At 44.7% G+C, this 16,668-nt stretch overlaps 1 protein-coding gene across 1 annotated transcript in view; it reads right to left on the bottom strand.

Annotated features, from left to right (window-relative positions):
- Positions 1-16,668, bottom strand: part of TRIM63 (tripartite motif containing 63) — a 41,338-nt gene that overhangs the window by 19,181 nt on the left and 5,489 nt on the right. Inside the window, exon 2 of the mRNA XM_012522221.4 lies at positions 14,865-14,916. The gene's annotated coding sequence lies outside the window, so the exon portion shown is untranslated. The remainder of the gene's footprint in view (positions 1-14,864; positions 14,917-16,668) is intronic.

Genomic DNA, 16,668 nt, shown 5'->3' with positions numbered 1-16,668 from the left:
ATAAACATACATATCAAAAATGTATTACAGACATAGAAAATAGCTGGAAAGAAATCCCCAAACTGTTACAAAATAGCTATTACTATGGATTAGAACTGTAGCAGGTGGGGGATGTTACCTTTGTTATTTATTTCAATGAATTGTTACTTTTTAAAATCAAAGAAAAGTAGGCTAAGAAGGCAATATCAAATGGGCACCCTCAGGCCAGGGCCATCAGGCGCCCTTTGTTTCCTTTCTCATGGGGGCCTCCCCACACACCCACCTCCCCTTTCAGCCTCTCTCAGGAAGTTCTCCCTGGGCCAAAGGGGAGGTCCAAGGCCACCTCCTCACCCTGCTGTCAGGCCCAGGGGAGGTGCCCTCCTGGGACAAGAAGGAGTGGAGAAGGGAAGACAGGAGGGGACAGGGGAAGAGCGCCAGGCCCAGATGCAAAAGACAGAGAAGCCGGCCAGAGGGGGGGAGGGGGGCGGTGTGGGCCGAGATGGGGCCTGAGGGGGTCCTGGAGGCTGGAAGTTGACAAGGAGGGGCCTCAGAAGAAAGCACAGAGAACCAGAGAGGCAGAACCCTGGGAAAGAGCAATTAGAAGGCAAACAGAGAGGCTGAAAAATGACACAGAAGCAAAAGGAGAAACTTGGCAAGAAGAGAGAAAATGAGTAGACGACAGCAGAGTGTGGCCTCAGGAGCTTTTAAGAGGCCTAGCAGGAAAGCCAAGAGAGAAGAAGCTGGGCCCAGCCAGTGGGCCAGAGGGGATTTAGAATTGGAAGCTTCCAGAAACAGTGAGAGGCAAGCAGCCCTGGAGCCCTCGAAATGGCTATGTCAAGACCTGGGGGAGGGAGGGTTTCAAGGACCCTGCAGGGCAGGGGGAGGACAGGAAACTAGCCCTGCCTTTCTGGACCCCAGACTAGGGGGTGGGGGTGGGACAGAGGCCTGCCCAGGCCCCCTTGAATCCTCACAACCCTAAGAGGTAGGTAGATATGATTAGCTCCATTTATAGATCAGGACGCCAAGGTAAATATCTTGCCCGGGTCCACACAGGTAGTTAATGGAACAGCCAGACCTAGAACCCAAGCTCAGGGCTCTGCACCAGAATGGGGGGCAGCAGAGAAGAGCAGGTGCCCTCTGCAAAGACTTGGAGACTAGCCCAGGTGTCTCTGCAGGACGCAGAGCCTGGGAGCCCCCAAGGCTTGCAGGGATCAGCCGCTAAAAGCGGGTCCTTCCCAGTTCCCGCAGCCACGGCCATCTGGGGTCAGAGCTCAGCCATTAAATCTGGCCCCAGGGGCTGCTCTGTTAACTCAACACTGCCCTGGAGGCTAACACCATCTAAAATAGATCCCAGGAGTGAGAGCCACACCCGCCCTCCCTCCCTTTCCCTCTCCATCTCCACACTACCCCTCCTCCCCACTGCAGTCCCAGGACCTAGATTCCTCGGGATCCAGATAACCCTGTGAGGCCTGGCTGCTAGGGAGAAGCAAGGGGTGGGGGTAGTGGGACAGTAGTGGCTGGAACTGTCTGGGCCCTGGGTTTAAGTCCTGCAGTTCCAGCCAGCTGTGGCCTGGCTGACTTGTCTTAAGAAACTTAGAATAAGCCAATCCAATGATTGTTAGGGGGTGGGGGAGCAGTCGGTAGTTGGGAGCCTGTTATCTACCAGTTTCGTTCAGCGCTTACAGCAACTGTGATAGGGAAGTAGGATCGTCTTCCTTTGACAGATAACATGATTTACCTAAGGTCACCCACAGCTTGGGCTTTACAACCAAGGAAGACTTGGGTTTCAGGCCGCCCGGCCCGCTATTTACTAGTCACGTGGTCTTGGGCAAATTACTTTCTCTGAGTTCTTGTTTTCTCACCTATAAGGTAGAGATGATATTAAATTAATATCCAAATTATAGTCATTGTGAGAATTTTAAAAGGTAATTTTAGAACCCTTAGCACAGTATCTGACACAGGGAAGGTCCTCAGTAAATACCACGAATAATTTGATCGAGTTGACCGATGAGAGTGGTCAGTCCCCAAGAGAGGGCAGTGAGAGAAAACTTTCCTGGCCAGATCAATCCAGGAGGTCTTCCTAAAAGAAGCAGCATTTCTGTTTCGTTTTAACCTAAGACCAAGCATTCACTGGGTGTGTGTGTATTGGGGTGGGGTAATATTTGAGAGAAGTGGACTAACTGGGATAGGGAGGGCTGCCCTCAGTTGGGGTGCAAGGGGTCAGGCCAGGTCTGAACACAGGCAGGCTTCCAGACCTCGTTCTCAGAGGATGTTTCCACAGCCTCTGCTTGGGCACCTTGGATGATAAACAGGCTGTCACCTTCTGAGCCCCAAGTGAACCTGACCAATCCTGGCAAACTGGAGGAGACGAGAAGAGGCCCATCTATAAATACTCCCTGACTCAGGCTCATCGTCCTACTCAAAGGGCCGCCTGTGTTTACGGCTCTGTTGCTCTGGGGAGATGGTCCAGCTCAGGGAGGAAGGCCTGAGCCACCCTGAGTTCTCAGGCCTTCCAGTTTTCTCTGCTGGGACAGGTTTGGAGCCTGGGGCCAGGACCACCAAGATGTGACTTAACATCCAGTCCATTACGTGACTCTGAGAAAATCTCTCACCTCTCCGGGCTTCGAGTCATTCTAGACGACCAGGAAAATGAAGCATGTTGGCTCTCCCCGTCTTTGGGCTGTGAAGCAGTATAGCCCAGCGGGTGGGCCTCAGGTTTTTGGTGTCAGAAAAAATGTAGGCTCAAGTCCCAGTCTCACTCCTTAACTAGCTCTGTGACTTTAGGCATGTCACATCTCTTTTCTGAGCCTCAGTTTCCTGAACTGTAAAATGGGAATAATAATGGTACTTCTAAAGGGTTGTCATGAATTGGAAAGACAAGCACATATGTAAGGCCCTTACCACAGCAGCCAGCAGGTAGTAGATACTCAATAGTGACTGGTATTATGATTATGGTTAACAAATTAAACAATGTGGTTAAAATACTTTGAAAAAGGGATACTTGGGGATTTGGGGATCCCCCAGAGAGAAGTTTAGGGAGCCACTGGTTACCCCAGAACTTTAACCATCGTTCTGCTTGCCAAAGGTGAAGATTCAAGGAAGAAAGATAAGACAGTTCCCCTAGATTGGTAGGAACAGGGCAAGCTGCTGTCATTTATCAAGTACCTACTGCCTACCAGTTGCTGTCTTATACATCATCATCCATCCCGTTGACTCCTCATCCACCCAGCAAAGTATAACTCTCCTTTGCAGACCAGTAAGTGGAGGCCAAGTGAAGTTAAGTGGATGATGCAGCTGGGATTTGAACCCAGGCCTGTCTGCCTCCAGAGTGCATGCTGTGTGTGCTCCCACTGGACCACGGTGCCTCGCTACCTCCCTGGTCTAGGAAGGTAGCTGAGGAAGGGACAGAGGTGAGAAACATGAAGCATCAAGGAGCTTGGCCAGGGTCTGGGAGAACATAAAGAGCCTGGAGAACTAGGGCAACCAGGGGTGGGAGGCTGGTCGGGATGGACACGTGACTTTGAGGTGACTGTTCTGTGAGATCAACTAGTAGGCAGGTGGATAAGTATGGCTGAGTTCAGAGGAGATACCAGACTGAGGTGAAGAACTCTGCTCAAGATGGTCTGAAACGACTTTCAGACATATGACCCCTCAAGACCCATCAATTTCCCCCCTTCCTGCCATGTTTTGTCCATGAACGACTCACCTTATTGACAAGGTTAGCAGGAGCCTCTGATCAAACTCTTCATTTGTAAACCATTCAGTGTGCCACGTAGGGAAGGCATGTACTAGACGGTATCTAAATTGACTTGTTGGTTGGGGCAGTGGAAAGAGCACTGGACTGGGAGTCTCACAAGTCCCAAGTGGCTGGTTAGCTTGGTCACTAACATGCTGAGCAATCTTAAGCAAGCTACTCTCTCTGCATTGCCTGGCACATCTGCCAAAAGGGGGCATCCCCTAGAAAGCCAAACCTTTCTGCTAGTCATGTGACACATTATGAGAATGTTATTTTAGAGGAAAAAAAACATTGGATCATTAATAAAAATCAATAATAAAAGAAAACAAAGAAGCATTGTCTGATATCATTATTAGATCATGTAGGGGAGTAGGAAATTCCTGGAAGATCTTTGTCCCTTGAGGTCTGCCACCATTTGCACAGGAACAAAAAGTCATGTATAAAAGGAGGGGGTTAAATAGACATATTTATTTACTATTTATTGGGCACTTATTGCATGCTAGGCCCTGAGCTTCATATGAATTATTTCATTTGAGCCTTCAATAGTCAAATGAAAATGTTTATATTACATGGAAGAGTTGATAATTATTATTATTCCTGGTTAACAGTTGAGGAAACTGAGGCTGAGAGAGTGATACAGAGTTTCTCACAGTCCCCTGGGTCTATTCTAGCCCAGAGGCCGAGTCTAAACCACTAGGCCAGGGTGGGGGCTTTCGAAGCCCCCTTGTAACTTTGACATTCAACATTTACTGCCCTTTTCTGGAAGCCCAGCAGGGCTCTGCTTCCTGGAAAGACAGTTGCCGTGTTCTTAGGGGACTTGTAGGTGGTGGCCTGGAGCCTGACTTCATGCAGGAATTTCACACCTTGCCCAGACCTTAGACTGCAGGTGGAGGGTGTCTGGCTGGAGAAGGGGCCAAGTGCTGCCTGCTGAGCCTGGGAAGGATTGCTCCCTCAGAGAGGAAGGGCCAGCAGGGCTGCGGCAGTGCCTTTTCCGCCTTCTCTGGCCCTCAGCCACCTGTTCCTAAGCCCCAACCTCCCTGTCTCTCCACCTCATCTTTGGGTCTTTGGAAAGCAAACTCCGAGAGCTGATGGGGCCTGCTGGGTATTAATAACTGGACTCTGACTTCTGTGCGATAAGAAAGGCATTCTCTCCTAGCAGTGGAGACATTTGAGTGCTTTTGCCACCCATCTCTTCATGCCTTTAGTGGCCCTGAAAACCACGAGGGTGGCGGGATAATAATAACAACAAGAGCACTGTAATGTGCGTATGTGTTTTTAGGAGGTACTGGGGATCACACTGGGGACCTGGTACATGCAAAGCCGGCACTCAACCACACTGAGTTACATCCGTTCTGTGTATTGTAATGCTTTTTGTTTTTATTTTGTTTAGGTACTGGCAGCCAGGGATTGAACCCAGGTCCTCATATGTGAGAAGCTGGCACTCAACCACTGATTCACATGGGCTCCCGAGTTAGTTTTTTTGTTTGTTTTGCTTGTTGTTTTTGTTTTTTTAGGAGGCAGTGGGAACCAAACCTGAGAACTCCCATGTGGGAAGCAGGCACTCAACCACCAGAGCCACGTCCGCTCTCCTGTAATGTTTTTTGTTTTTTTAAAAAAGATTATTTTTTAAAATTTATATCCCTACCCCCACCCCATGGTTCTCTCATCTGTCTTCTCATTGTTTGCTCACCTTTTCCAGGAGGTACTGGGAACTGAACCTGGGACCTTCCATATGGGAGAGGAATGCCTAACGGCCTGAACCACATTTGCTCCCTACAGGTTGTGGCACCTGCTGGTTTGTGGCATCTGTTGGCTTGTGATATCTGCTCGTTTAGGCGTCTGCTCGTTGCATCGGGTGTGGCATCTGCTCATCTTCTTTAGGAGGTACCAAGACCCAAACCCTGAACCTTCCATGTGGTAGGGGCCCAACTGTTTCCCTCCCCAGTAATGTTTTGATGTTGTTAAGTGTGCATTTAATCCTACAGCTGGCCCTTAGGGTGCTTCTACTATCTCCATTTTACATATGGGGAAACTGAGGCATCTGAGAGGTTAAATAACTTGCCCCAGGCTACATAGCAAGTAAGTGGCAGAATAGGAATTCAAATCCTGATCTGCCAACATCACTGAACCCATTGCTTCTCTCCCTTCTTGTGGGGGTGAGACAAAAGAAAGGCATTCTGCTCTGGGCTACCAGGTAAACAGTGTGGCCCAATTTCTTTAGCTTCCAGGAACAGAGTGAACTGGGATGGAAGGGGAGGGGAACTTCCAGGAAGGCTCCTTTCCTGTGGATGTTGGCCCAGCCCTCGTGACAGCCTGAGGGGACAGGGACAGAGCCCGCCTAGGAGAGGGGCTCTGGCTCAGGCCCAGGCTCTGTCCTTGGCCCTCCCTGGACTTCTGGAGTGGGGACGTGAGTGGCAGGAACATCTGCTTCTGCCCAGGGAAAATACAGCTCTGCTTGGGGCAGGCAGGACCTTGGAGTCTTATCTGCCCCCTCTCTTCCTTCCTAGGATTTCTTGCTCTCCATCCCTCACTCATCTCTTCACTCTGTGGAGGTTCTTGACTATTTCACAGAGACAGGGTCAAATTACAGGGAAAAGAAGGCAGAGAGGCCCATGGTCAAGGGTCTCAGAGTCATGAAGACCTCAAATTTAGGTTTCTGACATTAGCTTTTGAGGGGCAATGTGATATAATGGTTATGCCTACAGCTCCTGGAGCCAGACTGCTGGGCCTGCCTCCCAGGGTGGCCATTTGGAGCGCTGTAACTTTGGACAGGTTCCTTAACCTCTCTGTGGCTCATTTCCCCCATCTGTAAAAAGGGGAAAATAGTAATACATATCTTATAGGGTAGTTGTGGAAATTAAATGAGCTGAAAAATTGAAGTATACATTTATGTAAGTATAAAGTCTGGCACTCAAAAGAATAAGCACTCAATTAGTGTGTTAGTTACTTCCAAATGAAATTATATATAGAATCATGGACAGAATGGAAAGAAGAAGACATTCATCAAAGAAACTTTAAAAAAAAACACAACTCCTATAATCCCACCATTCAGCCACCATCACTCCATATTCTTCTAACTTTTTGCTTTATATATTAGTTTTACCACATTGCAATCATAGTGTACTTAATAATTGTGTAAATTTGGGGCTTCTTTTTTCATTTAACATTCTATCATAAACATTTTCTACAATTATTCAGTAAGTTTGTATTGAGGTTCTATTATGTGCCAAACATTGTTCTAGGAACTAGGTGTGGTAGTTTGAGACTGCATGTACCCCAGAAAATCAGGCTCTTAAAGCTGGTCCATTCCTGCGGGAGCGAACCTATTGTGGAGGGAACCTTTTGATTAGGTTACCTCAGTAAAGGGCCTTTTCATTAGGTTACCTCAATTAAGGTGTGGCCCAAGGTGGGTCTTATTACTTTTACTGGAGTCTTTTATACATGATGAAGATTCAGAAAAAGAGACAGAGAGACAGCCACAAAGCAGGAAGCTGAAGGCAAGGAAGACCAGAGGAGAAGGGAGAGCCCAGCAAACAATGCCACATGTGCTGCCATGGGACAGAGGTGTCCAGGATTGCTGGCAGCCAGTTTTCAGGGAGAAAGCATTGCCTCATAATGCCTTGATTTGTATACTTTTCTCAGCCTCAGAACTGTAAGCTTGTAAGCCAATAAATTTCTATTGTAAAAGCCAACCCATTTCTGGTATATTGTTTTCAGCCTCACAGACTCAAACACTGGGAATAGAGCAGTGAGCAGAAGAGACAAAGTTCTTCCTCTCCAGGAGCTTACATTCTAGTGGATATTTCTACATTGTCTTCAGAACTCATTCTTTTAAATTGAGGTCTAATTTATATACAATAGTGTATATTAATATTAAAGTGGAGTTTAAAGAATTTTTACTTGTATATTCACCTGTGTAACCAACTCCCAATTCAAAATACATAACATTTCCATCATCCCCAGAAGATTCCCTCACTTTCCCAATTAATAGCCACCCCTCTCCTACCAGGTAACATCTAATGCAATAAATTGGTTTCACCTGTTTAAATAGCATGTGCTCCTTTGAGAATGCTTACTTTTTAATGGCTGCAGAATAGTCCATCCTATGGATATACTGTTAAACACATACTTTTCCTTTAGGTTTTCAAGGTTATTAAAATGCTGCATTGCCCATCTTCATGCATATTACTTTTTCCATATTTTTAATTATTTCCTTAGGATATACTCTCAGAAGTGGGATTGATAATGTAAAGTATTCTTGGTGAATACTGATCAATTGCTTTCCTGAAAGGGTGCACAGCACTACCTGCTGTGAAAGAATGTTCAGTGGGAGGAGCAAGCTGTGGGTACTGAGCATAACTAGAGCTCAGCTCAGCTCAATCATCTACTTTCTTATTTCTGTTTTACCTTGAATGCTCAGTGCATAATACAGTGCTCCAAAAGGATGTTATCATAAGAAGTCTGACTGCCAAGAAAAAGACTCACAAGACAATGAATGACTTCTTTGGGACACAACTTTACCATGTCAGAGCTCTGACTTTTTACAGAACACTAAAAGGGGATTCATCTTTCCTTGATGGACCATCAGTAACCAAGCAACAGAGCTTGAGTCAATCATAAAGCAGATAACAATGTAGGAATTTCCAAAAATAAGTTTAACGAAGTGAACCAGAGTGTGGGTGTCTTAGAAAGCCACAAGGGAAGCCAAATTATAATCACAAAATTGAGACAGAATGCAGAGGCAAAGGGCTTAGCTGCTGTTACTTAATTAGGGAGTATAATACTGGAAAGCAACAGTGAGGAATAAGGACAATGAGGTAAGGAGGGAGGTAAGGAGGGAGAGAGACCCAATAAGAGTGTGTGTGATCAAGATGGCTGCTGCTAAGTACAAGTGATTACTCATTCTTGCAGGACCATCCTCCAAGAATCATACACATTGAGTGGAAGAGGTAGTAAGAAAGAGGGAGGAAATTGCCACAGACTCCCCTCTCCCATTGGTCAGAAGTTCACTAGGTGGTAGGATAGCTCCTCTGCACTTCCAGCTACACATGCACAAGATTGAGCAGTATACCATGGTGCCCCAGATAAGAGGTATATGGTATAGGCATGAAGTGAGGCACTGTCAGATTATGCAAAATGAAACAGGAAAGAGCCCACACAGAGATAATCACACAGTGGGTAGCTGGAACAAGATACAAGTGAGGTGAAGAAGATGTGAAGTGCTACATGAGAGGTATCTGATACAGTCCACCCCTTACTCCACACATAGATCCACTCGTGCCTCTACTATAAACGTCTTCTGTACCCAGGAAGAAGTCTCTCTCTCTCTCTCATAAGATGCCCTCATTTCTTTCCTGAGAGGAGAAATAAATCCAATCAGTTATAGTACCCTTTAAGATGGTTGCCAGTTGTAATCTCTGAAAGACTAAATGCAAAAAGGTTAGTGATATATGGACAGACCCCACCTCTGCAATTGTTTCCAAAGACAGAATTAATATATATCACTTCTCTCTTCCACCACTCATTTTAGGATTTCCCTCCATTTTGATCTGTACTTTGGCTAGTCTGGACTTCCTCCTTGGTTGGATGACTTAGACTTTCAAGCTCTAGGGATCATGGTCCTTAGTTTCTTCATCCTTTTTTATCTTTGGTTGTTGCAACTGCCTATTTATTATAATTACTGGGCATGAAAGCACCAAGAGATGCCCCACTGTCCCCATTTTGAAGCAGCAACTGTAGTTTATAAGGGCAACCAGAGTTGATTATGCCTGCCAGTTCAATAACTCCTTTCCTTGCTTATGGGACCACTGGCATAAGGAGCCCAGAGTGACCAGGTAGTAGTTCCAGCTTCAATCTAGCAGAACCTTGTTGTGTTCACAATTGATAGTGTCCTTCCCCCCAAGAAAAAGATCTCAGCCAGCTGAGCCTAGTAAGGTCATAGACAGGGAAACAGATGTGACTCAAGCAATTGTGCTCCCATCTACCATATAGGAGGTCCTGGGTTCGATACCCAAGGGCCTCCTGGTGAAGGGAAGCTGGCCCACGCAGGAGTGCTGCCCCGCGCAGGAGTGCTGCCCCGTGCAGGAATGCTATTCCACTCAGGAGTGCTGATCCAAGTAGAGAGCTGATGCAGCAAGATGATGCAACAAAAAGAGACACAGAGGAAAGACAATAAGAGATGTAGCAAACCAGGGAGCTGAGGGGGTGCAAGAGAATGATCACATCTCTCCCACTCCAGAAGATCCTGGTATCAGTTCCTGGAGCAGCCTAATGAGAATACACACAGACAAAGAAGAACACACAGGCGAATGGATGCAGAGAGTAGACAACATAGGGAGGGGGTAGAAATAAATAAATAATCTTAAAAAAAAAAAAAAAGGTCATGGGCATGGGCGTGTGTAATGGATATTGTGACATGCTACCCAGATCCCCATCTTCATGATTTAAGCACTCATTCCACCAGCTGCTGGGAATGGCAGCTGAGTATCCCTCCAGGAATGACCTATCACTGAAGAGAACTGCCTTGCCCAAGGCCATGTCCCCTTCCCAAAGCCAAGGATGTTGATCCTAAGAACACTCTCCAATAAATTTCCTGCACACAAATCTCCAACTCAGAGTCTGTTTCCCAGGGAGCCCAACCTGCAACAGAGAGGAAGCACAAATTTTTGCAAGGGAGTCACTGGGAGTTACAGTGAGAGAAGCCAATACTACTTCTACTTCAATCAGGATCCAAACAAGTTTGCTGCATTTCATTAAGTCCCTTAAGCTTCATGCTTTCACATTCCACTTTCTTCTTTTATTTTCATGCCATGGATTTGTGGGAGAAACCATACTGTTGTTCTGTAGAATATCCTACATTTTGGGTTTGGCTGATTGTTTCTTTGTGAGGTTTGTCTATCTTCCATATTTCTGGTAAACTGGTAATTAGATCTAGAGTCTTGATTAGGCTTAGATTTCAATTTTTTAAAAATATTTTTTAGGCAAGAATATTTCATGGTGAGCACTGTATCCCTCTCTTTGTGATTTTTATATTGGTCAGGGAAGTAGATGTGGCTCAAGTGATAAGGCTTCCACCTACCTTATGGGAGGACCTGGATTCAATCCCTGGGGCCTCCTGGTGAAAAAGAAGAGGAGAAAGTGTGCTTCGTGGTGAGCTGGTACCCATGTGGCAAGCCAAGTGCCCATACGGTGAGCTGAGTGCCCGTGTAGCAAGCTGAGTGCCTACATGGTGAGTCAAATGGCCTTGCAAGTGCCCACGCAGTGAGCCAAGTGCCCATGTGAGTGCCTGCGTGGTGAGCCAAGTGACTGTATGGCAAGCTAGCACCCGTGCAAGTGAGTCACACAGCAAGATGATGACACAACAAAAGAGAGACAAAGAGGAGAGTCAAGGTGAAGTGCAGCAGAGATCAGGAACTGAGGTGGTGCAATTGACAGGCAACCTCTCTCCACATCAGAGGTCCTCAGGATTGAATCCCAGTGAATCCTGGAGGAGAAAGAAGGTAAGACAAAAAGAGAAACAGATACAGAAGATCACACAGCAAATGGATACAGACAGCAAAAACAGCAGAGTGGGGGAGAGCAGAAGGGAGGGGAAGAAAAATATATACATATATTGAAAAAAAAAAAAAAAGATTGGTCAGTGGGTTCAGGCAGTGTCAGCCTAAATTCTCCATTATAAAGTTCCTCAACAACTAGATTGTATGTGCTGGGGCACCAACCAGGGTCCTCGAGTCATCACCAGGGGGAAGATGTGGCTCAACTGATAGAGCATCTGCCTACCACATGGGAGGTCCAGGGTTCAAACCCAGGGCCTCCTGACCAGTGTGATGAGCTGACCCACGCGCAGCGTTGATGCACACAAGGAGTGCTATGCCATGCAGGGCTGTCTCATGTAGGGGAGCCCCATGCGCAAGGAGTACAACACATAAGGAGAGCTGCCCAGCATGAAAAAAGTGCAGCCTGCCCAGGAGTGGTTCCACACACACAGAGAGCTGATGCAGCAAGATGACGCAACAAAAAGAGACACAGATTCCTGGTGTAGTTGATAAGAATCCAAACGGACACAGAAGAACACACAGTGAATGGACACAGAGAGCAGACAACTGGGGCAGGAGAAGGGGAGAGAAATTTAAAAAACAAACAACAAATGTAAGAAAGAGGAATATGTATTCAGAGACACTGGCATTTAAAAGAAGGAAAAAAAGAAGTCATCACCAGGGAAGCCCTGGGACAGGGAGTAAGGAGTTGGCAGCTTGGGCACAAGCAAGGTACTATCAGGTTGCACCTGTGTGATGTTACTCAGCGCTCATACAGAGTGGGTTGCCACAATGGCAGTTAGAATAAGAGACATGGCGAGAAGATATGAAATTATAGATGAAATGAGATATGAAAAGAGAAGACATGAAATGGTGCCTAAGAGGTGTCTGATACACTTGGGAAGTCTGGCAACTAAGCAAGTCATATAACTTGAATATTTAATTACATTAGACTCAAATACCCACTGTTAGGGCCAGGGAACACTAGTCTCTAAGCTCAGCATCCTTTCCCCAGGCAAGGATTGGACAATCACGGCCAATTTCTGGTTCTTTGGATTTTTTTTTCTAAGCATGAAGCTGACCACGTGCTTTCAGACTCCCCTAGGCTTTCTCCAAACAGGATAAAATAAAGTTCATGAGGTTTCCACTTTCCATATCACAGTATAGGCTAGCCTACCTCTCCAAGATTCCATCCGGGCCACCTTGATTGGAGTTTGTGATGATCCCAAACTCATCACACTTTTACTGACAGCAAATATTTATTATACATTCACTATGTGCCAGGCCTAAACCTTATATACATTACCTAATTTAAACTATGCCGAAACCTAATGAATTAGGTATGACTATTAGTCCTACTTTGCAGATGAGACTACTAAAGCACAGTACAGTAACTTTCCCACGTCACACAGCTTGTAAGTGGCAGAGTCAGGACTTGAATTCATGGCACTGACCCTAGTACCTGTCTCTATATAGCACTGGTTCCAGTCCCATGCTGTGTGGTTATATTAGTTAGCCAAAGAGGTGCTGATGCAAAATACCAGAAATTGGTTGGTTTTTATAAAGGGTATTTATTTGGGTAGGAGCTTACAGATACCAGGCCATAAAGCACAAGTTACTTCCCTCACCAAAGTCTATTTTCACATGTTGGAGCAAGATGGCTGTCAACGTCTGCGAGGGTTCAGGCTTCCTGGGTTCCTCTGGGCTCAGCACCTCTGTTTTCTCCACAAGGTCAGCTGTAGACTATTAGGCTCTCTAGGCTTTGCCTCTCTCCACAAAGTCAGTTGTAGACTATCAGGCAAACGGCTGTCTCACTCCCTGGGGCTCCAGCTTAAGACTTTAGCATCAAACTCCAACATCAAAACTCCAACATTAAAAGCCCCCTACTCTGTCCTTTGCCATGCCTCTTTACCAAGGCATGGTAATCAAGTAAACCTCTGAATCCAATATAATTTAATATGCCCAGAGGAGAATATCAGTTTACAAACATAATCCAATATTTCTTTTTGGAATTCATCAATAGTATCAAACTGCTACAGTGATTATTACTAATTTAGCACTCAGAAAGCAACCTTATTGTCATCACCCCTAACCCTGTGGAGTGACAATAGTGTCTAGGGGTCCAACAGTCAAAATCCAATGGCCCAAAGGGGTGCATTGAGAGAGAACACACATCTTCAGCTTAACAGAGTCTCTCAGCCCTAAGTCCTTAATGAATCCTAAGTCCATCGAGAAGTCCCTGACTATTCTTCCATCCCACCCCAAACTTCTAAACACCATATCCTGTGCAATCTCCCACCTATCCTTAAATCTTCTATCTTCTATTTCTCTCTGTCTTTTTGATCACCAGCCTAGTTTAAGCCACCATCATCTCTTGCCTAGAATTTTGCAACTGATCTCCCCACATTCCTCTTGCCCTTGATTCATTCTTTACCTGGTAGCTAGAGACATTTTAAACTGGAAATAAATATGATTGTGTCTTAAAAGCTCTGCTTGAAACCCTTTAGTAACCCATTATTTTTAGCACAAAATCCCAAATACATAACATGTTTTACAAGAGTACATTATCTGGTCCCCACCTCATATCGGCATTTTAAGGCCGATCATCACACCTCTTCCCTCTCCAACTGTAGTCCAGATCCAATTAGGAAACAGAAATAGAAAACAGACAGATGGAGAGATAAAAATACAAGCTCCGTGAGACCAGTCCTGCGTGTGGTTTGTTCATGGCCATATCCCCAGTGCCTAGCACTGAAGCTCCCAGACATGTTGGAGAAAATCAGATTTACTATCACACCCTTTGGGAGGGGTTCTGTATATTGTTGGAAGGAAAACATGCATAAAACTTTGAGGGTGAGAGGTCAGGGGCAAGCCAGAGTCATATTTGGTGCTACACTGAGTAACAGACCTTTTGGTTTTGCTATGAGGGTCCACTGATTTGTCCACTGATTTTGCCTCTACCTTTTTCCCAAATGGCAGTGAGCCCCTGCTCTAAATAACCCTTGAAAAAATAGCCAAAGAATGCCATTTGAAGGAGTGTCCACATGTCTCACTTTGCCCTTTCATTCATCCTTCAAGTTTCAATTTAAATGCCACCACAGTACCTCCTACTTCAGAGAGTAGGCCTCTGCTAATGCCTCCAGAACTTCTACAGAGGAGGAATTTAGGGGCAGCAATCTTGGGAAGTGGGACTAAGAGACTTGCCTTGAAGCTACATTTGCATAGCAAGTCTACTGTTTTACTTAGACTGGGGATTCTCAGGTTCCTCACTATTGACATTTGGGGCTGGATAATTTGAGTTGTGAGAAGCTGTTTTGTATATCCTAGAATGCTTAGCCTCATCCCCAGCCTCTATATACTAGATTCCTTTAGCACCTACCTTCCCATCTGTGATAACAAAAAATGTCTCCAGATATAAAGTGTCCCCTGGGAAACAAAATCATCCCAGCTGAAATGCACTGAGTTAACTGTGTGGTTGACTGGCTAGAAGGTATGACGGAGATTCTTCTAAAAGGAGAGGAGATAAGACTATGAGGTGCCATGCCTTCTTACAAGAAAATAAAATTATCAGAGGCACAGTCAGCTCTAGGCAGAACTGTGAAGTTTGACCTTACCTGCCCACCTTTCTTTTCTTGATCATTTTCTTTTCTTTCATGATTCTCATTCCTACTCAGAAAAAAAAAAAAAAAAAAAAGATGAACTATCCAGAAAAGAAAAAGTATCTTCAGGCTAAAGTGGGACAAGCAGTAAACAGCAGTTACTAGAGGTTAAAAAAACACAGGCATTATATACTTAAAATGGGAGCATTTTGCTGTATGTTAACTACATTTCAAGAAATTAATAAAAAATAAATAAAACAGTCATTGTAGTCATATGTGGGTTCAAGCCCCAGTTCTGATATTTCCCAACTGTGTGACTTTGGACAAGTTCCCCCACCTCTCAGAACTTGTTTCCTTAGTTGTAAAAGGGGAATAATAATAGTACACACCCCACAGGATAATTGTGCCAGTGAAATGAAATAATGAATAAATAGCACTTTACATGGTGCCTGGCACATGAGGTAATATGAATATTAATATTTACATTTGTACTAACATTACATACTTATACTTATTTACCTATAGTTTCCTATAGTTTATAAGGAAATTGCTCCCCAATAACCTGCTTCCTGTGGGTCTGTCCTAATTAAGGGCATCCCCATTTGCCTCTTTCTATGTGACTCCTTTGTTCAGATGGGAAAAATAAGGTCCAGAAGTGCAGTCATTCAGGGGCTTGAGGCCTGAATTCCAAATACCTTGGCTGAAGTCTTGGCTCCATCAATGATTTATTAGAAATGTGAGTTACTGAGTCCCTGAGTTTGTTTCCTCAGCTGTAAATGGCATGCTAATCCTATCCACTTCATATTGTCACTTCATTATGTCACTTCCATAACATAAATGATACGATTTGACAGGTCTGGGAAGTCAGACCTACTTTAGGTTGGGCAGCAGCTGCACTAATGGAACCAGCCACCAGGAGGCAGGATTACTACACCCAAATTCCCACTCAATTCAAGTCATTCATTTTTTTAAGCATCATTCCTTACCTTTTCATTATGGAAAATTACAAACATACACAAAAGTAGAACAGTATAAAGAACCCCATGTACCTAGCACCAGGTTTTAACCACTATCAACATTTTGCCAATCTTGTTTCATCAGCCCTGTTTGCTGCATCTTATAAAGTATTTTTAAAAGCATATCCCAGACTTCATTTCATTCATAATATTTGAGTGTGCAGTTCTAATTGAAGACTTTTATTTTCACAAGTATTAGGCTGGTGCAAAAGTAATTGCAGTTTTGCATGGTTGAAATTTGCTGCTTGATATTGGCATATATTCTGAAATAGATGTGATTATGTTATACATCATTTTAATGTGCATTTCTCACTTTATTTTTGCTGCTAATGACTTATTACTTGCTGTTTATTTTATATTTATTTTAGATTATGGAAATGATGTTAGATAAAAAGCAAATTTGAGCAATTTTCTTATTTGAGTTCAAAATGGGTTGTAAAGCAGCGGAGACAACTCACATCAGCAATGCATTTGGCCCAGGAACTGATAACAAACATACAGTGCAATTGTGGTTCAAGAAGTTTTGCCAAGGAGACAAGAGCCTTGAAGATGAGGAACATAAAAGTTGACAACGACTGAGAGGAATCATCAAAGCTGCTCCTCTTAAACTTTTACTAGAAGTTGCCGAAGTACTCAACATTGACCATTCTATGGTCCTTCAGCATTTGAAGCAAATTGGAAAGGTGAAAAAGCTAAATAAGTGGGTGCCTCATGAGCTGACCAAAACCCAAAGAAATAATCATTTTGAAGTGTCATCTTCTTTTACTCCACACAATAAACCATTTCTGGATCAGTGGATGACA

This window comes from Dasypus novemcinctus, chromosome 9, assembly GCF_030445035.2.
Source record: "Dasypus novemcinctus isolate mDasNov1 chromosome 9, mDasNov1.1.hap2, whole genome shotgun sequence".
In the NCBI taxonomy this organism is placed as follows: domain Eukaryota; kingdom Metazoa; phylum Chordata; class Mammalia; order Cingulata; family Dasypodidae; genus Dasypus; species Dasypus novemcinctus.
This window is presented reverse-complemented; position numbering and strand designations above follow the sequence as displayed.